The sequence below is a fragment of the Herpailurus yagouaroundi genome, unplaced genomic scaffold (assembly GCF_014898765.1).
Source record: "Herpailurus yagouaroundi ecotype Mexico unplaced genomic scaffold, PumYag 139, whole genome shotgun sequence".
Lineage (NCBI taxonomy): Eukaryota > Metazoa > Chordata > Mammalia > Carnivora > Felidae > Herpailurus > Herpailurus yagouaroundi.
Genome location: NW_024412394.1, coordinates 48,874,044 through 48,895,731, shown reverse-complemented (window position 1 = coordinate 48,895,731; position 21,688 = coordinate 48,874,044). Strand labels below are relative to the sequence as shown.

At 41.9% G+C, this 21,688-nt stretch overlaps 1 protein-coding gene and 1 pseudogene across 2 annotated transcripts in view; one reads left to right on the top strand and one right to left on the bottom strand.

Annotated features, from left to right (window-relative positions):
• ANKRD6 (ankyrin repeat domain 6) overlaps positions 1-17,248 on the bottom strand; it is a 216,411-nt gene extending 199,163 nt beyond the window's left edge. For both annotated transcript variants that reach the window (XM_040474163.1, XM_040474162.1), the window contains exon 1: positions 17,121-17,248. The gene's annotated coding sequence lies outside the window, so the exon portion shown is untranslated. The remainder of the gene's footprint in view (positions 1-17,120) is intronic.
• LOC121030064 (uncharacterized) lies at positions 17,080-20,868 on the top strand (annotated as a pseudogene).
• The last annotated feature ends 820 nt before the right edge of the window (positions 20,869-21,688 follow it).

The following is a 21,688-nucleotide window of genomic DNA, read 5'->3' as shown; positions in this document are numbered from 1 at the left end:
TGGCTCCATTCATATCAAGTACTGAAGGTGTGAAGTTCTTTGGCTCTTCCCTCAAGTTTTCATTTATTTGTTTTGTTTTGTTTTTTGGTCTGGAGGAGTTGGGGGGGGAGGGGTCTTACTTTTTTTTATATTGTATAAAAACCCCAAGGTGCCACAGGATTTTGCTGTTATTCACGACTGGTTCCGCAGCTCTTTACTAAATTTTTGAATAGCAAATGGAGAGAAACAAAGGCTTCAGTGAGCAAGCCCTAACCCAGGATAAGGATTAAGTATCCCCTAACCCAGGATAATACATTCTGGAGATTAAGGGAATTATAAACAATTAAATAAGCATCCGTTCCTAAAGCGCCTATAAAGCACCAGGACTTAGGTTCTTCCTCTCTGGGTAACTCCCTCGGCTATTAACTTTTACCTTGATTTTAAAAAGAGAAAGCTAACCCAGGGCCATAATGCTAATTTTAGCTTTGATTTGTTCTCTCTTAGCATCAAGAAGCATACTGAGCTCCAGTGTAAACTAGTCACATTCGCTAAAGCCCCAGTGCCAACTTTCTTATCATTATTTCTATTTAGAAGCAAAGCAGCAGATGGCTCTATAGGTGAGGTCAGGCAGTGAATGATTTGATTTATAGGATAAACCCACTGGCTGAGTCTCTCAGCACATGTTCAGAATGCTGAGGATTAACACCCGCTGGGCATTCTCCTTTCGGTTGCAAGCTCTCCCATCAAGTAGGCAAGGCGTCTATGCTGGGTGAGACAAGAGGCATATTTAGAGCTGCCAGAGAAACTAAAACTATGTCTAGGGACCAAAAAACACAAGTTGCCACGAGGGTCTGAGTTCCATCAAGTCCAGGCCACTTGCGTGAGAATTTGGGGTACTCATTAAATGTGCACCTCCCCAGCCCTACTAAGTTAGCATCTAAGCTGTGAGGGTAAGAATCTCTGAAACTTTAAAATTTTTTTAATGTTTATTTATTTTTGAGACAGAGACAGAGAGACAGAGAGCGAGCGGGGTTGGAGCAGAGTGAGAGGGAGACACAGAATCTGAAGCAGGCTCCAGGCTCTGAGCTGTCAGCACAGGGCCCAAGGTGGGGCTCAAACTCATGAACTGCGTGACCATGATGCTTAACCAACTGAGCCACCCACGTGCCCTAGGAATCTCTGAATTTTAATAGATTTCCCAGATGATTCTCAGCAAGATAGGTTTGAAAAACATTGGTCTAAGGAAGCTAACTGGAAGACAGGGAGGCAGATAGCTGTCTAGAAGATAAATTTAGTAACTTGCCTCAGGTCATTTAATTTAAAATCTCCTTTCTTTACTGTATTACATAGGTCTTATTATCCCCACTGTGATGGTGAGAACCCTATGGGCCAGAGAGATTAAGTAAAATTTAACCAGGAGCAGAATTAACTTTCAAAACAAGTTAGAGTAACTTTAGTGAAGGGTTAGCAAGCTTTTCCTATAAAGGAATAGACAGTAAATATATTAGGTGTTGAGGACCATATGGTCTCTGTGATAACTACTCAACTCTGTCAGTGTAGTGTAAATGCAGCCACAGGTAGTATATAAGTGAATGAGTTTGGCTGTGTTCTTCTAAAACTTTACAAGAACAGGCAGTGGGCTGCATTTGGTCCATGGCTATAATTTGCTGACCTTGGGTTTGGTGCACCTTTAATTCCAACATGGGTACCATGAAATATAACTTGAAAAGAACTAGGACTTGGGGCACCTGGATGGCTCAGCTGATTGAGCGTCTGACTTCGGCTCAGGTCATGATCTCGCGGTCTGTGAGTTCGAGCCCTGCATCGGGCTCTGTGCCGACAGCTTGGAGCCTGGAGCCTGCTTCCCATTCTGTGTCTCCCTCTCTCTCTGCCCCTCCCCCGTTCATGCTCTGTCTCTGTCTCTCTGTCTCTCTCTCTCTCTCTCTCTGTCAAAAATAAATAAACATTAAAAAAAAAAAGAACTAGGACTTAAAAGATGGTAAATATTAATCATGTGGACCACTTCCTCAGGTAGAATGGTCCAATCTCAGTTAATAATGTGTAAGTGAATCATTACTATAGTTAGTGTATACCACTGAAGTTGTGGACCATTTTCTCCATGACTCCAACTGGGTACTGAGATCTTTCCTATAGCCTTGTATTAATCCCTCAATATGTTCCATTTGCAGTGGTTGGATGCTGGACATGGCCAAATGCTGTCTTCCTAGGCACAAATTTACTTCAAGCAAGTAAGACAAATAGGTCCAAATCTTACAACTTTAGTTTCCCTTAATAGCAAATAAGTAAAAGTGATACATACACTTGTGATTGTGTAATACATTCCATAGCAAAGACAGCCTTTTTTTTTAAAGAGGAAAAGAGTTTCACACTTTATTGCCAGCAGCTTGAAGTAGTTTTAAACTGTTACGATAACATTCATGAAGCCAATAAAACATGCATATTCTTGTTCTTTGCTAATCTCCCTCTGTTCCACCTTTCTCAAATGCACAGTTCTCTACATAGCTGGATGACTCTGAATAAATCAAATACGCTTTGTTCCCTAATAAATTTATGAACCTAGATGGCTTAATCCCATTTTATTTATTTACATGGCAATTACGATACAACTGCTTCCTGTATGGAGGTCTCATCCATACGTTACACTATAAAGACATACTACGTATATACAGATATTTGGAAAGTGAGAAATAAATCATATGAAGGCAGTTACACCTAACTTCCCAGTAAAGAGACTAGCATATTTATAGACAAGATGGCTACTTATCCACCAAAGAGTTCCATTCCCCTTTCAAAGTAAATAATTATTGCTCAGAAATAATTGCCCAGCCAGGGAGTGTATTTCCCAGCTTCTTTAAATCTAGGTGGGACTGTGTGACTCCCTCTGGCCACTGGGATGTGAGTAGAAGTGATGTGTTTCACTTGCTGGTGAAGGTAGTTCATCTAGTATGCCTTTCCATACTCTGTTCCCCCTTACAGTGACACTGGAGACCACGTGCTGAAGATGGTGGCATTGGAAGATGGAAGAAGCCTTTATCCCTGAGTCTCATGAAGGACAGCTCACCAGGAGAACTGCCCAACCACGAACAACAGATTTGGACCTTGTATGAGCTAGAAATAAGCTTTTACAGGATCAAGCCACTGACATTTGAGATGGTTACTTCTTATAGCACTTAGCCTACCTTAACAGAACATATTTGAGTTGGATAAAAGAGTCAATAAACATGATTTATTGAAGGGTTTCTGAGATAAATTCAAATACTGAGGAGTCGTATGTATAAGAAAAACTTGAAAATTATAATTTGTACTATTTATGCAATCTATTCATATGAGCTACAAACCAATCTGAATATATTCTAATATTCAACATCTTTTATAGCGATATGTCAATGCATTAGCTACCTAGATCACTGGATTACTACACAAGATAAATTATTGTATATTTATAATACATTTATAACAGAAAGTGAAGGCAATCTTAAAATTAAATTTGCATTCCCCAAGGCAGAGTTTACTGAACTTTAATCATTTGGTACCACTTCATGAGTAATTCCTTCCTCTTTTCTGGAGCCTGAGGAAGGTGGAGAGGGAGAGAGGTTGTGAGGCTAAGTTCTGCACAAGACTTTAGTTCCACTTGTCTACTGGGGACTCCAAAATAGTTCATCCTGGGGCAGCTCTAGCCCTTGAGGAATGGATCCTGAAGTTTGTAGGACACACATGAATGACCAGAGGCCCTAAGGGTAAAGAACTGTTGAGGCTTATCCCAGGTTTGCGCTGAAAGAAACCCCCTGGGGGAAAGATACACCAGAGAACTGAAAGGGGCTAAGATACCCAAGTGAAAGAGCCTATTATCGGGTAGGCATCTCTCTGTAAACAATATTTTCTTGTACTGCATATTAACCATTTGGGGATTAGAGAACCATTTGAGAATCTTGATGAAACCCTGGAACTTCTTTCTACTCAAATATACATATGACCATTTATTTATATATTTATACATAAATTCAGGGAGCTCAGGGCATCTGTAGCCCATGGATGAACTTCCAGGTTAAGGATTCCTATTTTTAAGGCAGGTTTAATAGCTGCCCCTCAGGTTGGTATAAGAACTCACTAATAGGGCCCCCTGGGGGGCTCAGTCAGTTGAGTGTCTGAGTCTTGATTTAGGCTCAGGTCATGATCTCACAGTTCATTAGTTCAAGCCCCATGTCAGGCTCTGCCCTGGGGTTGTGGAGCCTGCTTGGAATTCTCTCTCTCTCTCTGCCCCTCCCAGAATCAATCAATCAATCTCTCTCTCTCTCTCTCTCTCTCTCTCTCAAAATAAACTTAAAAAAAAAAAAAAGAACTCACTAGTAAATAATATACACTTTGCTATACAAGAGAAACACTGCTATTACTTACATCCTTTTTCCCTATGACTAGGGATGGGAGGAGAAAGAAAAGAAAGGCAATGTCACTCCTCAGCTTTTCTGGCAATCTCGCACTGTCCCTAACCTCAGTGCCTTGGTACAGTCCAGCAGTGGGATACCATCAATGGAATTTTTTTTTTGTAAACTTTATTTTGATATAATATTGGCCTCATATAAAAGTTGCAAAAATAATACACAAACCTCAAAGATATTAAGAAAGGTGAAATAAGCCAACCAAAAAAGGAAAAATATTGTATGACTGCACTTATAATATAAGTTATCTAGGGTAATGAAATTCATAGAGACAGAAAGTAGAACAGAGGTTACCAGGGTCTGGGATATGGCAGGGAGAAGGAGAATGAAGAATTATTGTCTAATGTATCCAGAGTTTCAGATTGGGATGATGAAAAAGTTCTGGAAATTAATAGTGGTGATGGTTGTACAACATCATGACTGTAATTAATGTCACTGAACAGCATACTTAAAAATTATGAAAACGGATGGGCTGCCTGGCTGGCTCAGTTGGTAAAGCATGTGACTCTTGATCTCGGGGTTGTGAGTTCAAGCCCCATGTTGGGGGTAGAGGTTACTCTTCGAAAATTATTAAAGTGGTAAATTTTATATTATGTATATTTTACCACAATAAAAAAAATTACAGAGTTCCTGTGTACCCTACCTACCCACCAATGATGATCTTACATACACAATACAATTATCAAAACAGGGTAACTGGATTGGTATAATTCTATTAATGAAACTTTAGACCTTATTTGAATTTCACTTTTTCCATGCACTCTCTGTGGGTGTGTGTGTGTGTAGTTCCATGAATTTTATCACATATGTAGATTCATGTGACCACCACCACCATAAAGGTTTGAAACTATTTCAAATCCTCATTTTATAGTTGAAGAAACTGAGCCATAAAGAGGCTAAGTAAATTGTCAAAATTTTTACAACCAATAGATGGCAAGCCAGGCATCAAACTCAGTAAGATCAGCAGTGAAGTCCATGGCTCTTAACTATTGGTGGCTCTAAACACAGCAGATATCTAGGAAACTCAAATGCATCCATAAATACCCACTAGGAAACCTGCTGTCCAGTACTTGCATATTTTATACCAACTATGGAATAATAGAAAATATAACTACAACTAAAATATAAATAAAATATAAAATGCAATGCATCTCAGCATTCTACCTAAGTTGGGTTGAATTCAGAATTTCATGCTGGGATATATAGTTAATTCAGCATTTTCTAGCTAAAAAATAAGTTTTAAAACTGGCAAAAGACATGTTCTCCCTGCCAGAGAAAAGGAAATAATAATTTCGTTTTGTGAAAAACCTGAACTGAAATTTTCCAAGTTGATTGCTCATAGTTTGGTTTATTTTTTAACCTTAATAATAAATTCAAATCACTGTCACAATTGGGGGGTGGGGCTGGCTGGCTCAGTCAGAAGAACATACAACTTTTTGTCTCAGGGTTGTGACTTCAAGGCCCACCTTGGACACAGAACTTACCCTAAAAAAAGAAAAAAAAATCACGGGCTTCTGGGTGGCTCGGTCGGTTAAGCAGCTGACTTTGGCTCTGATCATGATCTTGAGTTCATGGGTTCGAGCCCTGATGTGGGCTCCGTGCTGACAGCTCAGAGCCTGGAGCCTGCTTCAGATTCTGTGTCTCCCTCTCTCTCTGCCCCTCCCCTGCTTGCACTCTGTCTCTCTCTCAAAAATAAATAAACATTAAAAAAATTTTTCTAATTAAAAAAAAAGATTCTTAAAAAAATCACTAGCGGGGCGCCTGGGTGGCGCAGTCGGTTAAGCGTCCGACTTCAGCCAGGTCACGATCTCGCGGTCCATGAGTTCGAGCCCCGCGTCGGGCTCTGGGCTGATGGCTCAGAGCCTGGAGCCTGTTTCCGATTCTGTGTCTCCCTCTCTCTCTGCCCCTCCCCCGTTCATGCTCTGTCTCTCTCTGTCCCAAAAATAAATAAACGTTGAAAAAAAAAATTAAAAAAAAAAATCACTAGCATATAAGCATGATAAAATAGGTTAACCATGTCATCACAATTTCACTTCTTATTAAACACATATTTTAGTTACTAAAACATCCAAACAGTCCCACTATGGGAACAAAGTATTTTTTTAATACTAATTTGATTAATATTGGATTTTATTGTGTAATTTTTAAAGTTTTTTACCTGACTTATCTATTTTTCTGATTAAATGTAATATGTGTTCATCACAAGGAGTCTTTACAGTTCCCATAAAGATGCAGGGGGGAAATCCCCAATACTTCTAAAAGTCACTATCAAGAAGAAATTTCCTTGTATATCAGATTCCCATGGGACTTTACTAGAGGCACAATAAAATGCAGAAAAAAAGAAACTGAATAATTTTTTTATAAATATTTTTTTAATGTTTATTTTTGTGAAAGAGACACAGTTACATCAAGAGTTACATCAAGTTAACAACCTCATTGGTTCCTTTTGTTCCACAAATCATCAGGTAGACCTGAAGACACCTATCACTAGAATTATGGGGAAACAAAATGGTGCCACTTTGAATATGTATAATTTCAAAAAACTGCATTAAAAAAATTTTTTAAGTTTATTTTTCAGACTTCAAGCTGTATTACAAGGCTGTAATCATCAAGACAGTATGGTACTAGCACAAAAACAGACACTCAGATCAATGGAACAGAATAGAGAACCCAGAAATGGACCCACAAACGTTGGCCAACTAATCTTTGACAAAGCAGGAAAGAATATCCAATGGAATAAAGACAGTCTCCTCAGCAAGTGGTGCTGGGAAAACTGGACAGCAACATGCAGAAGAATGAACCTGGACCACTTTTTTACACCATACACAAAAATAAACTCAAAATGGATGAAAGACTTCAATCTAAGACAGGAAGCCATCAAAATCCTCGAGGAGAAAGCAGGCAAAAACCTCCTTGACCTTGGCCACAGGAACTTCTTACTCAACACGTCTCCGAAGGCAAGGGAAACAAAAGCAAAAATAAGTATTAGGACCTCATCAAAATAGAAAGCTTCTGCACAGCAAGGAAACAATCAGCAAAACTCAAAGGCAACCGACAGAATGGGAGAAGATATTTGCAAATGACATAGCAGATAAAGGGTTAGTATCCCAAATCTATAAGGAACTTACCAAACTGAACACGCAAAAAACAAATAATCCAGTGAAGAAATGGGCAAAGACATGAATAGACACTTCTCCAAAGAAGACATCCAGATGGCCAACAGACACATGAAAAAATGCTCAACATCACTCATCATCAGGGAAATGCAAATCAAAACCACAGTGAGATACCACCTCACACCTATCTGAATGGCTAACATTTAACAACTCAGGCAACAACAGATGTTGGCGAGGATGTGGGGAAAGAGGATCTCTTTTACATTGTTGGTGGGAATGCAAGCTGGTGCAGCCACTCTGGAAAACAGTACGGAGGTTCCTCAAAACACTAAAAATAGAACTACCCTACAACCCAGCAATTGCACTACTAGGTATTTATCCAAGGGATACAGGTGTGCTGTTTCAAAGGGGCAAATGAACCCCAATGTTTACAGCGGCACTATCAACAATAGCCAAAGTATGGAAAGAGCCCAAATGTCCATCGATGGATGAATGGATAAAGAAGATGTGGTGTGTACACACACACACACACACACACACACACACACACACACACACAAAATGGAGTATTGCTCGGCAATCAAAAAGAATGAAATCTTGCCATTTGCAACTACGTGGATAGAACTAGAAGGTATTATGCTAAGTGAGATTAGTCAGTCAGAGAAAGACAAAAATCATATGACTTAACTCATACGATGACTTTAAGATATAAAACAGATGAACATAAGGGAAGGGAAACAAAAATAATATAAAAACAGGGAGGGGGATAAAACAGAAGAGACTCATAAATATGGAGAACACACTGAGGGTTACAGGAGGGGTTGTGGAAGGGAGGAATGGGCTAAATGGGTAAGGGGCATTAAGGAATCTACTCCTGAAATCACTGTTGCACTATATGATAACTAACTTGGATATAAATTTTAAAAATAAATAAAAATTAAGAAAAAAACTAAAATAACATATCATTACATACCTATTACAGATAAAACCACAATAAAAACCTGACAGTACTAAAAAGGTGATGAGGACCTACAACAATGGGAACACTCAGGTATTGCCAAGTGAAATGAACTATAGTACAATCATTTTGGGAAAAGGCTGAACAGTTTCTTTTAAAATTAAATAAATATTCACAATGCAACTCAAAAAAAGAAGTTTATTTATTTTTGAGAGAGAGAGAGAAAACGAGAGAGCAGGGGAGGGGTAGAGAGGGAGAGAGAGAATTCCAAGAAGGCTCCACACTGTCAGTGGAGAGCCCCAAAGCAGGGCTCAACCCACAAATCATGACACCATGACCTGAGCCAAAATCAAGAGTCGGATGCTTAACCAACTGAGCCACCCAGGCACCCCTGAACTATGCATTTTTAAAAGAAATATTTTGGTCTAGTCCCCTTATTTAAGGAAGAAAAAATTGAGGCTCTAAGAAATTCAGAGTGTCTAGAGCTCCACAGTGAGCTGGTGGCCAGAATTATACCAAGTGTCTTGATGTCCATCAATGTCCTTTCATCTTCCCCAAGCCCCCAGGATTTGGTCCACCATCTCCCACTGCCTCACCCAACCCAGCCAGATACGAGAGAAGATTCCTAAAGCCTATGTGGCAAATGTCACCACCACAAGAGAACTAAGTTCTATACTCCACAAGAGAACTAAGTTCTATACTCATCTTTCATCCACTTAATATATGTAAGAAAAATCAACTTTATTCTAGTCTATTGTATCTATTCATCTTAAAAAAATTTATTCAAGCATATGTCCTTTATAAAAACAAAGACAAGGGCGCCAGGGTGGCTCAGCTGGTTGAGTGCCAGACTTCAGCTCAGGTCATGATCTCACAGTCCATGGGTTCGAGCCCTCCAATTGGGCTTTATGCTGCTGGAGCCTGCTTCAGATTCTGTCTCCCTCTCCCTCTCCCTCTGCCCTTCCCCTGCTTGCTCTCTCTCTCTCTCTCTCTCTCTCTCTCTCTCTCAAAAATAAACATTTTAAAAACTGTGATATTAAAAAAAAAAGTCCTTGCTCATTCCTGTTTAGCTTTTTTTTTTTTAATTTTTTTTTCAACGTTTATTTATTTTTGGGACAGAGAGAGACAGAGCATGAACGGGGGGAGGAGCAGAGAGAGAGGGAGACACAGAATCGGAAACAGGCTCCAGGCTCTGAGCCATCAGCCCAGAGCCTGATGCGGGGCTCAAACTCACGGACCGCGAGATCGTGACCTGGCTGAAGTCGGACGCTTAACCGACTGCGCCACCCAGGCGCCCCCCTGTTTAGCTATTAAGATAAGTTTACTTCGGGCTAATTCTCCATTATTGGTTATTATTTACTGATGGGTTCATTAAATTCACTTTTTTTAAAGGACGTTTTTTACCATCACAGGTAGAAATATTTCCCATAATCTCCATTCTTATACCAAGAACAAATCAGTGATACAAGAATTAAGTCCATACAGCTACCAATAAGCTCCCAAATTTAAATACAATGTTTTAATCTTTGTTTGCCCTTTCCTAGTTTTTCATGAAAATACTGAGTCAAGTATTTCCCAAAGTACTTTGTACCTAGTACATCGAATTCTAATAGTTAAATAGATGCTCAAACTTTCTGACTTTCAGTTTTAATTTTTTTAAATGCCTATTTTTGAGAAAGAGAGACATATTTTTGAGGCAGAGAGAGAGGGAGACACAGAATCCAAAGCAGTTCCAGGCTCTGAGCTGTCAGCACAGAACCTGACACGGGACTCAAACCGACAGACCCTGAGATCATAACCTGAGCCGAAGTCGGACACTCAACTGATTGAGTCACCCAGGCGCCCTTAATTTTTTTAAAGTAATCTCTACACCAAATGTGGGGCTTGAACTCACAACCCTAACTAAGATCAAGAGTCACATGCTCAGGATGCTTAGATCGCACAGTTGGTTAAAGCTCAGGTTGCGCCCCATGTTGTAAAGCCTACTTAAGATTCTCTCTGTATCACTCCCACTCCCTTTATTCTTCTCCCCCACTTAAGCTCTAAATATATAGATAGATAGATAGACAAAGTTTTTAGAGGGTCACATGCTCTGCACAATGAGCCACCAGGCACCCCTCAATTTTAAGTAAAAGAGTAACAGATAACAAAAGGAAAAACCATTCTAACCAACGTTTTATTATCTATAATGTAGTTTTCTACTTTGTACCCTGAAATCTTAAGATTTTGAATATTAAATATAACCAGTCTAATGCAGGGAAAGATTTGAAATTCTTATTTATTTTTTTAAAGAGAAATTCAATGTTAAATGAAAATAATGTTGACAATTTATTACATGGGCATTAAATGAAAAAAAGAGAACAATTAGTTAAGAAGAATCAAAATAGTTTCTCCCACACACATATGTCCCCAAATTTTACAAAGAAATTTAAAACTCTCAACATTAGGAACCAGAGACGCCTGGCTGGCTCAGTTGGTAGAGCATGCAACTCTTGATCTCGGGGTCCTGAGTTCAAGCCCCATGTTGGGTATAGAGCCTACTTTAGAAAAGAAAAAAAAAAAAACAACAACAACTAAAACTAGGAACAAACACAAATAAAATTGTATCCAGTAATATTTAAGTCAACTTGGAAGCATCATCATCACCTATGGTTCTGTACAAACTCCCTAATGATAAATGACCAAAGAAAGCAATAATAAAAATCAACAACTATACTAGGGAAATATCACTATTGAATGTATTGTCACAAACTGTCAAAGTATCACCAAGTTCTAGCTTAGGGTTGGGGTCTGGAAAATGAATAGGACAAGGGAGTAAAGGTCTGTGTTTCCTAAAAGACATCATGACAGCCATCTATGACATCTTTTTTTAAATCTTTTTTTTTTTAATTTGAGAGAGAAAGAACATGTTCAAGAGAGAGGGGGGAGGAGAGAGAGAGAGAGAGAGAGAGAGGGAGAGGGAGAGAATCTTAAGCAGACTCCACGCTCAGTGCAGAGCCTGACGTGGGTCTCGATTCCACAACCCTGGGATCATAACCTGAGCTGAAATCAAAAGCGGGACGCTCAACTGGCGGAGCCACACAGGCATCTGGACCTCTTTATTCAGGTCATCCTTTCTTGGAGGATTAGTAAATACCACTTATTGATAGGAATTATCATGTAATGTTAATCAGTTTAATAAAACTATTTCATCTGAAAAGACTGTCTGCCTCTCTGTGCTGTAAGTATGTGCAAAAATTAAACCCTACATGAAACATGTTCAGGTCTGTAACCTTTAGGGGAGAAAGACCTTCCTCTGCCCTATGGTCTTTCTAGCTGCACTTAGAATCAAATTGACATGAGACAGATTAACAGGAGAAAATCAAATTTAATAGGCGTACCAATGGAGAATCCACACAGACGTGAGATTCCAAAGATAAGGAGGCAACATGAAGCTTATAGAGGAGCTAAGGGAAAAGGCAGGGGCTTGAGGACACAAAGTGGAGAAAATTCATTAACAAGAAGGTGAAAGAAGATGTTTGGAAAAAAACAAAAATGTTTTATTATGTAGATGAGTTCCTTAGTAAAAGGGGCCTCTGATAACACTTTCTTCCTGTTACACGTTCTCCTTTCCAATGTAAATTTAGGCAGTTATGGGGAGGCAGAGTGCCTTTCCTATATCTACTGGGTTTCTATTACTTTTAACTCTAAATAATGGGGGGGGTTCTTTTTTCATTTTATTTACTTTAGAGAGAGAGAGAGAGTTAGGGAGAGGGGCAGAGGGAGAGAGAGAGAGAGAGAGAGAGAGAGAGAGAGAGAGAGAGAGAATCTCAAGGAGGCTCCACCTTGAGCATGAAGCCTGACACAGGGCTCAGTCCCACAGCCCTGGGATCATGACTTGAGCTGAAATCCAGAGGTAGACACTCAAACAACTCTCCTAACTCTAATAATAATCTTTATGCCAAATTGGCACATTTGGGGGCAGCCTGCCCTGGGCCCCTACAAACCAAGACAAAGTCCCTTACTCCTGAAATAAAAAGTCAACTTGTCCGAGCTCAGGCCTTCTCCCTCCAATCAGTTATGACCTCCTCCTCAAACCTGGGCACATGTTGGCAAATAAGCATTTAAAATGAGTATTTCAAAGATGGTGTGCAGAGTCAAAATGTACCACAATGGGACACCAGAGTTTGCTGTTTGAAAATGGTAAGTCACTTTATGTTGTGAACCAACTAGTTCATAATTTATTTGCTAGCATTGAGATTTCAAGCACTGGCTGTTCTTAAATAGGGGCTATGATATATTTACCAATTACTGGACTATTGAGTACTATTAAACAATCATAAAACAGCTACCATTTCTTGAGACTATTGTATTCCAGGTCCTTTAGAGATGCTTCTCTGTACATTATCTAGTTTAATCCTCTCAACAACCCAATGGGGCAGGCTTTAGACATTCCATTTTATGTAGATGAGAATTCAAGATTTAGCCCACTCCACATAGAAACTTAACCTGGGGCTACTTCAAATGGACCTCTCCTTTAATAACTGCTCTCTCCCAGAAGAGGATTTTACCCCAGGCCATCAATTCCCAAACTGAGCACCAAGACACTCTGGATACTGTAGCAAATTCACAAGGGCAATTTAGGATATTTGAAAGTTTCAAGGGAAACCTGGTATATTCAACATATTGGACACTGCAGAACCTATAAACCAGAATTCAAAGTTTCAACGTTAGATCACGTTATATTCCTATCAATGACATCATACACATCTTTGCAAAACCTGTGTTTTCAGTGGATGCTGTGATAAAAAGTGAGTGCTGCAGAAAAATTTATGTGGAACAGGAAATGAGAGTGGTGATATCCAATCTGATCCCAAGATTTAAGAATTAGTACAGGCACACACATCCTGCTTGTAACTGGGGTTATTTAAGAATGATAGAACAAGATTTTTTCTAGGGGTACCTGGGGGGCTCAGTTGGTTGGCCATGTGACTTTGGCTCAGGTCATGATCTCACGGTTCGTGGGTTCAAGCCTTGCATCGGGCCCTCCACTATCAGCACGGACCCCGCTTTGGGCCCTCTGTCCCCTGTCTCTCTCTCTGCACCTCCCCTGCTCTAACACATGCTCTCTCTCTCTCTCTCTTTCTCTCAAAAACAAAAAATAAACATAAAAAACCAATCAATAATTTTTCTCAGTTTATTTGTATTATTTTTTAAAAATACCTTCTATGGAGGCATCTAGGTGGCTCAGTAGTTTAAGTTCTGACTCTGGTTTTCAGCTCAGGTCATGATCTCACTCATGGTTCATGAGTTCGAGTGCACATGGGGCTCTGGACTGGCAGTGTGGAGTCTGTGATTCTCTCTCTCTCCTGCTCTCTCTGCCCCTCTCCTGCTCTCTCTCACTCTCAAATTAAATAAACTTAAAAAAAAAAATAGCTTCTATGTTGTTATGACATAAATACTTACTACGTTGCTTGAACATAACTATGACTAACTACTTACAACGAGGGGCACTGTGAAAAAATTACTAAGATACTAAGGGAACCAAGTTTAGGAATCTTTTGCCTTAACCAAGAAGTGAAGAATTGTGTAAGATTCTCTGAGCTGACACAGAGTTGTGTGACCCCGAGAAAATAACTTAAGACAAAGTCCATAACACAAGCATAATAACCAGGAAAGGGAGAATTTGGGTTAAAACCATTTTTAAAGGTTGCTCTCAGTCAGTTTAATCCTTCAAATCTCACAAAATGTTTCCTGGGATAATTTGTATTTAAAAAAAAAAAAAAACTTCTAAAACACATGCACACAAATTACTATTTTTCTAATTCTTAGCGACTCAAGCAAAGCTTTTAAAAATTATAGCCTCTAGGCTATGTTGGAAGAGACAGGGCCTCCCCTGCACAGACAGAACACGCCCATGGAGGCTGTGCCAAGAAAACCTGAGGAAAACCTTGAAAGACAGACTGCCCCATCCCAGTACTTTGAGATTGTCACCTTTTTTGTGGTTTGCATCCTCCTGTCAATATCCTGCTTTTAAGTTCAATAAGAATGCTCCAGGTTATTGTGGAAATGCTTGTTTGGAAACTTCCCTTTCACAGAGCTTTTTACATAGCGTATGATGTGTGCAAAGATAGGAAAAAATTAACACAAAATCCCGACTAATGGTTCCTTGCAGGGAGGAGAGGTGGAATGCCATGGGAGGGGTACTAGAGTGTGGTGGGGGTAGGGGTGGAGGACTCCAAGGTTCGGGGATGCTCTATTTCTTCAGCTGAGTGATGAGTACTTTGGGGTCTGTGGGTGCTATTCTTATTCTTTAAATTTAAAGCATAGTTTGATATTTTGTGCAGGTATATTTTACAGTGAGGGTAAGGCGCACCAGAAATTCTATGTGGGAGGACCTCCAGAGTTGAAAGTATGCCTTGTCTCTAAGTTGAGCTGGATCACTTAGCCATCAGCCTTTACTTGGAATAAATGCTTAGTGGGAGGGCTCTGGAGAGGCTGACAGGTTGAAGTGGGAAGTTAAGGTACATTTTTGGTAAAAACAAGGAGTTAACAGGTGAGCATTTCTCTCTTTTTTTAATATTTAGGGATGCCTGGGTGGCTCAGGCGTTTAAGCATCTGACTTCCACCCGGTCATGATCTCACGGTTGGTGAGTTCAAGCCCCGCATCCAGCTCTCTGCTATCAGCACAGAGCTCACTTCAGATCCTCTGTCCCCCTCTCTCTCTGCCCCTCCCCTGCTCTTATATGCTCTCTCTCTCTCAAATATAAATAAACATTTAAAAATATATATTTAAAGTTTTCATTCAAGTAATCTTTACCCAGCGTAGGGATGGAACTCACAACCCTGAAATCAAGAGTCACATGCTCCACTGACTGAGCTGGCTAGGTGCCCCATCTTTATCACCCTTGATTTACGCTGTCCAACAACGTGCAGCTAGTTGTTTTATGGTCTCTTATTCTTCTTTACCCTGTCCAGCTCTCCCCTCCCCACTTATGACCTAGAGGACAGAAAACTCTTCCAATTTTAATTTATATCCCTAATTTTAAAAAAAATTATTCATTTGCCAATATGCAAATGCCATCCCCTACTAGGGATGGCAAAAGGAAGTTAAACATGTATGGCTGCACCTGCTATATGCAAGAACAAAAGATTGCCATTGCTATTTTAGGAATAGGAAATATCACCTCAGAGATACACTTGTGGCACTGCCGTGGACCCAGGTGTATTTGTCTTCATTGCCAAGTTCTTTCCACTTACTTTGGCCTGATAGGCATTACTATAAACACGAATGGATATCATCATCCAACAGGTTCACAAAAAGGATCCCTAACATTGAAGAGCACTATGCCAAGCATTTTACTGGCATCATTTCATTTATGAAACATAGCCAGTTATGTATAATACACCAAGTTTACAGTTTTAAAAACTAAGTTTCACAAAGCAGGTTTCCCAGGCTGGTCCAAGCGCAGTGATGTTTACAATGAATTGATCACAGCCTGTTACAGATGTCTTTGTTCCTTCTCCACTCCCACTGATTCATTTGACAAGCCTTAAGAGAAAAAAAGAAAAAGGGAGGGAGAAGGAAGGAAGGAAGGAAGGAAGGAAGGAAGGAAGGAAGGAAGGAAGGAAAAAGGTAAAAAGAAATGGGTTTTCCAAAAGAAAGAAAGAGAAAAAGTAGAAAGAAATGGGTCTTCCAGTCACAAACTTAACAAGTGGTGTAATCAACACAGTGTCATAACCCCAAAGCAGATCTCAACACTACTTGAATCATCTCACTGTGCTGCCGGGAAAACATTCTTGACCAGCTTTATGAAATTCAAGCCCCTCTCAGGTCACAGATAATGCTCCACACTTCCCCTCCCGCTCCCCAAAATACCGGAAGCACTACACTTAAATCCCCAAGACAAACTGGTGTCCGAACTCAAACCAACGTGCTCGCTTCCTCCGCCCCGGCCCTGGGAGATGCCACCTGCTAACTCTTCACAGGGCTCAATTCCGGCCAGAGCGGATCTCGCTCCCATTCTCCCGGGTCTGTGCCTCTTGCAGTCCACAAAGGGGTAAGGGGATGGGGCGGGATGGGGCGGGATGGGGCGGGGGGGGGGGGGGGAGGCTGCTGGCGCGAACGAGCCGAACCCGGTACCTCCGAGGCCGGCCCGCAGGCCCGGGGACCCCGGAGAGCGTAAGGCGACCAAAGGAGACCCTCCTTTTCGCCCGCAGACCGCCAGCCACCGCATCCGGGAGAAAAGCCGGTGACCCCCACCCCCCTACCACCACTTTCTTCAAACTCTGAGCTCACTGGAGAAAGAGGAGGGGGACAAGCAAAGACGACAAAGTTCTCCGCCCCCACCCAAAGTTCTCTACTCTGGGGAGGCGAGTGAAGCTAAGCGGTAAGGGAGGCGTCCTAGGAAGACCTCCTCCCGTCCGGGCTTTCCGGAGGCCGCAGGAGAGGGGGCAACGCGCTCCCTCTGGGTCTCTTCCCCAGGCAGACGCCGACAAGGGGGGGGGGGGGGGGGAGCAGCGCCCCCACCTCCAACACCGTCCTCCCCGGCTCGGAGGTTCTCCGGGAGTGGGGGGCGCCGGCCCTCAGATGAAGGGGTCTCCAAAGAACCGAGCGAGGTCGCACCATACCTTTCTCGCGCGCGCCGGACGTCCGCGCCGCAGGGACCGCGGCCGGCGACAGGGTGGGGGGCGAGGCGAGACGACGGGGACGCGTTCTCGCAGGCTCCGGCGGCCCCTGGGCCTCGGCGCCGCGCAGCGCCGCGCCTCCAGCCGCCCGCTCGCCAGGCTGCGCTCCCCGCTCCCGCAGGTAACCTGTGGCCGAGCCCGCCGCGCCCGCAGCCCGCACGGCCCTGGCCCCGCCCCGCCCTCGGCTCCTAACCTGGGGCCGCAGCGCCCCGCAGCGGCCTGCTCCCGGCACGGCGGGGACCGCGGGGAGGTGGGGCCCCTAAGGCCCTGGGGCTGGCCCTGGGCTGCAGGCCCCTCCCAGCTCGGGCCGCTGTCCCTTCCTTGCCCCCCGGGGAGGCCTCCTTCCAAAGAGTGGAAGGAAGGGGGGCTGCAGCGGGGTGATCTTGTCCGGGCACTGGTCTCCAGGAGGTTTATTGGAGGGAGAGGAGAATTAGGGAGTTAGGGAGGAGAAAACCATGCCTCACCCCGTGGCCAAACGGATATTTCAGTATATTCATAGTTCACTTAACTGGAAGGGCTCAGCGGAAGCTCAACAATGATGAATGATGCAGATTCATGAGAGAGCTGGAAAAGGGAAAGGAAGCCCTTATTCCAAACAGCTTATCTGTCAGTAGCTTGTCAAAACCATCCATCCCATATGACACTGACAAAAGCATTGCGCATTCCTGACTCCTATATTCAAATCACACTCTATACACCATTAACTTGGTCAGGTTTTGTCTGGTTTTCAGTTACTTCTTCAGTACCTAGAAGAGTTCCCTGAACAAAGTGAGCATTCAATAAAGTATTGTTGCATGAATGTGTCAATGAATGGAACCTTATTCAACCTTTTGAAGACAACAGGTAACTGCTGTCCAAACACAGCTGGAGGGGGAGGTGGAAACCTAGAATGGCGTCTCCGTCTTACCCGAGGTTTGGGACAAGCTTATTTTGAACCGGATTTTTCTTATCTGCTTTGAAAAAGGCCTGGTTTCCAGAAGTAAAAAAATATGATCATCTCTGCCTTTTTCATGAGATGTCTGTCTCCCTGTCTCTTTCAGGGAGCATTAGGTAGAAGAAATCCAACCAGCTCCAACTCACACCAGGGAAGTGCTTGATTTTCCTCTACAATTTCAGAACTTCCACACCCTATAGCCATAGCTGCAATTTTTCTTGGCAGGGTGTGAAACCTCTTCTGTCATTTGACCCTCTTCAGATTTGTTCCCCATCCCTGTCACTCTGCATCTAGAGCTGTTAGAAGAACACGTTTCCCTTCCCTGCCCATCAGTAGCTCTGGATTTCTCTCCAGGGAATCACCAGTGACTTACAGGTGACCCCCAAAGTCAAGATATGTATGCATGACCTTCCAAACCGATCATTTCTTTCTTATACATTTCCAGATTAAAGAGTTTTCCTAGTAGCTACTCCCTTGAATGAACTTCCAGAGATACAATGTTGCATTCCTCTGGGAAGCTTTTCTAATATTACCATAAAGTCAAGATGGAGTTTTAAGTTACATTTGTGGGCAGTCAGACCAATCAGGCATTAATTCTGCTGAAAGGAACAGAAAGCCCAAGCGGGCCTATAAGACATGTGAATGCTGCTGGAAGCCAACTGGCCTGTAATTGTTCCCAGACCTTGATTAGTGGGAATTCCTGACAGAGGGGCCTCATGAGAACCAAAGCAGAAGGTGGGTGAGCTGCCTGGAGATCTTGTTTGCTCGTCTCCAAGTGGGCACACAGTCTTTGGGAAACTAATGAAAAGACACTCTAAACCTCCCTCCAAATGAGGAAGGCTCCCAGCCTACAGTTCCATTCTTATACCTCAATTCAGCTTAATCAAAGCCAGCCTCATGTATCCGCCTCACTACTTTCTCCTTCTGCCTCGTGAGAAAGAAGTCTGTTCTGCCAATGATAATTTTCCCTGCTTCCTGAGAATATAATCTGCTCTGATTTCTAGCAACATTTCTTTAATGAGTTGACTGCACTAGCTATTTTTCATGTCATTAGCTTCAATTCATCCTTCAGTCCACCATTCCAGCTTCTATCCCTGCCACTCATTCCCTGAAACTGACCTTGCTAAGGCTTCTACCCAAGGAGCCTTCAATGTGCCTCACCACAATCATATCCTTCTTCTCCTCCAAAGGAAACCAGCATGCTAAATTTTGTGTTAGCTTTTATGGCTTTCCCCTCAGAGCAGGTGAAGGTGCAACTCTCCTCAATCATCCTGAATCCAGGTTCCTCTGCCACCAGCCACCTCCACCAGGCCACCTAAATTCAACCGCAAGAAGGTCAAAGTCATATACCTGAGGTGCACCCTTAGGGAAGTCCGTACCATATTGGCCCTGGCCCCCAAAATTGACCCCCTGGGCTGATCTGTCTCCAGAGAGTTGGTGATGACTTCACAAGGCAACCTGTAATTGGAAGGGTCTAAGGATTACAGAGAAACTGAACATTCAGAACAGATAGGCCCAGATTGAAGTAATACCTTCTGCCTCTGCCCTGATGATCAGAGCCCTCAAGGAACCACCAAGAGACAGAAAGAAGCAGAAAAACATTAAGCACAGTGGAAATATCACTTTTGATGAGATTGTCAACATTGCCCTACAGATGCAGCACCAATCTTCAGCCAGAGAACTCTCTGGAACCATTAAAGAGATCCTGGGGACTGCCCAGTCTGTGGACTGCAATGTTGCTGGCCACCATCCTCACAACATCATAGATGACATAAATAGTGGCATAGTGGAATGCCCACAGCTGCTTAAGAACTGCAGAGGAAAATATTTCAATAAAGGATCATCTGACAACCAAAACAAAACTTGTATGTGTATTAATAATTCTCTTATCACAAATATATATATATCCCTAATCACTACATTGTACAGTTTTGCTAATTTTTGAACTTTTTGTCAATGGAATCATTCCACACTCTTCCTATGCAACTTGGTTTTTCCACTCAGCATTCTGTTTCTGAGATTCAGCTATTCAATTTCTCTGCTATATAGTGTTTCACTGTAAGAAGATCCCACAATTTATTTATCCAGTCTACTTTTGGACATTGGGTAGGCTCCAGTTTTTGCTGTTGCAAACAGTGTTGCTATGAACACTCTTAAATATTTCTCCTGACGCATGCATTTAAGAGTTTTCAGGATCTTGGGGCGCCTGGGTGGCGCAGTCGGTTAAGCGTCCGACTTCAGCCAGGTCACGATCTCGCGGTCCGTGAGTTCGAGCCCCGCGTCAGGCTCTGGGCTGATGGCTCGGAGCCTGGAGCCTGTTTCCGATTCTGTGTCTCCCTCTCTCTCTGCCCCTCCCCCGTTCATGCTCTGTCTCTGTCTGTCCCATAAATAAATAAAAACGTTGAAAAAAAAATTAAAAAAAAAAAAGAGTTTTCAGGATCTTTATGTAGGAGTGGAATTTTGGGGACTTAAGGTATATGTGTGTTCAGATTTACTAAGTAATGCCAGACTGTTTTCTAAACCAGTTTGTACCAATTTTCATTCCCATCAACAATGTATTAAAGTTCTGCTTCCTCTACATCTTTGCCAGAGCTTGTTTTTGGTTTGTGTGTGTGCTTGTGAAATTATTACTTATTATGATGATTTGTATTTCCCCAATTACCAGTATAATTGGGCATCTTTAATATTTATTAACTATTCTTATTTTCTCTTTTGTTAACTGGTCATATCTTTGGCTCTGTTTCAGGTGTTTTGTGAAATCCTTCCTGACCGTGAGGTGTACAAATATTCTCCCATATTTTCTTCTAAAAGTTGTAAAGTTTTGCCTTTCGTGTTTAAGTCCATATTCCATCTGAAATTCATTTCTCCTCTCATTTGCTGTGCCAAAGAGATCTTATGAGTTTCCATGTATGATTGGGTCTGTTTCAGGTTCTCTATTTTGTTCCATTTGCCTATTCCTGTACTTAGTACCACACTGCCTGAAAATCTGTGGGTTTTTTGTTAAATCTTGATTTCATAAAGAATCTCAAGTGTTCTTAGCTCTTTTCTCTTCCACAGGCATTTTACGATTGTCTCTCTGGCTCCATGAAAATTTTGTTTCTTGTTTTTTAATTTTTTTAATTTATTTTAAATTTATTTATTTATTTATTTATTTATTTATTTAATTTTAATTTTGAGAGAGAAAGGGAGAGACTGTGAGTGGGGCAGGGTCAGAGAAAGAGGGAGATACAGAATCTGAAGCAGGCTCCAGGCTCCAAGCTGTCAGCACAGAGCCCAATGTGGGACTCAAACCCACAAATCGCAACATCATGACCTGAACTGAAGTTGGACATTTAACCAACTGAGCCACCCAGGTGCCCCTAAATTTTTAAACTTAAGTAAACTCTCCACCAAACATGGGGCATGAACTCAACAACCTAAAGATCAAGAGTCACATGCTCTATTGAACCAGACAGTCACCCACCCCTCCATGAAAACTTTGTGATCTTGATTTGAAATCACAGTGAACCTATGTGTTGGGTGGCAATTTTTATTCACAATTATTTGTTCTGTTCCTATATTTGCCATACTTTCCTAT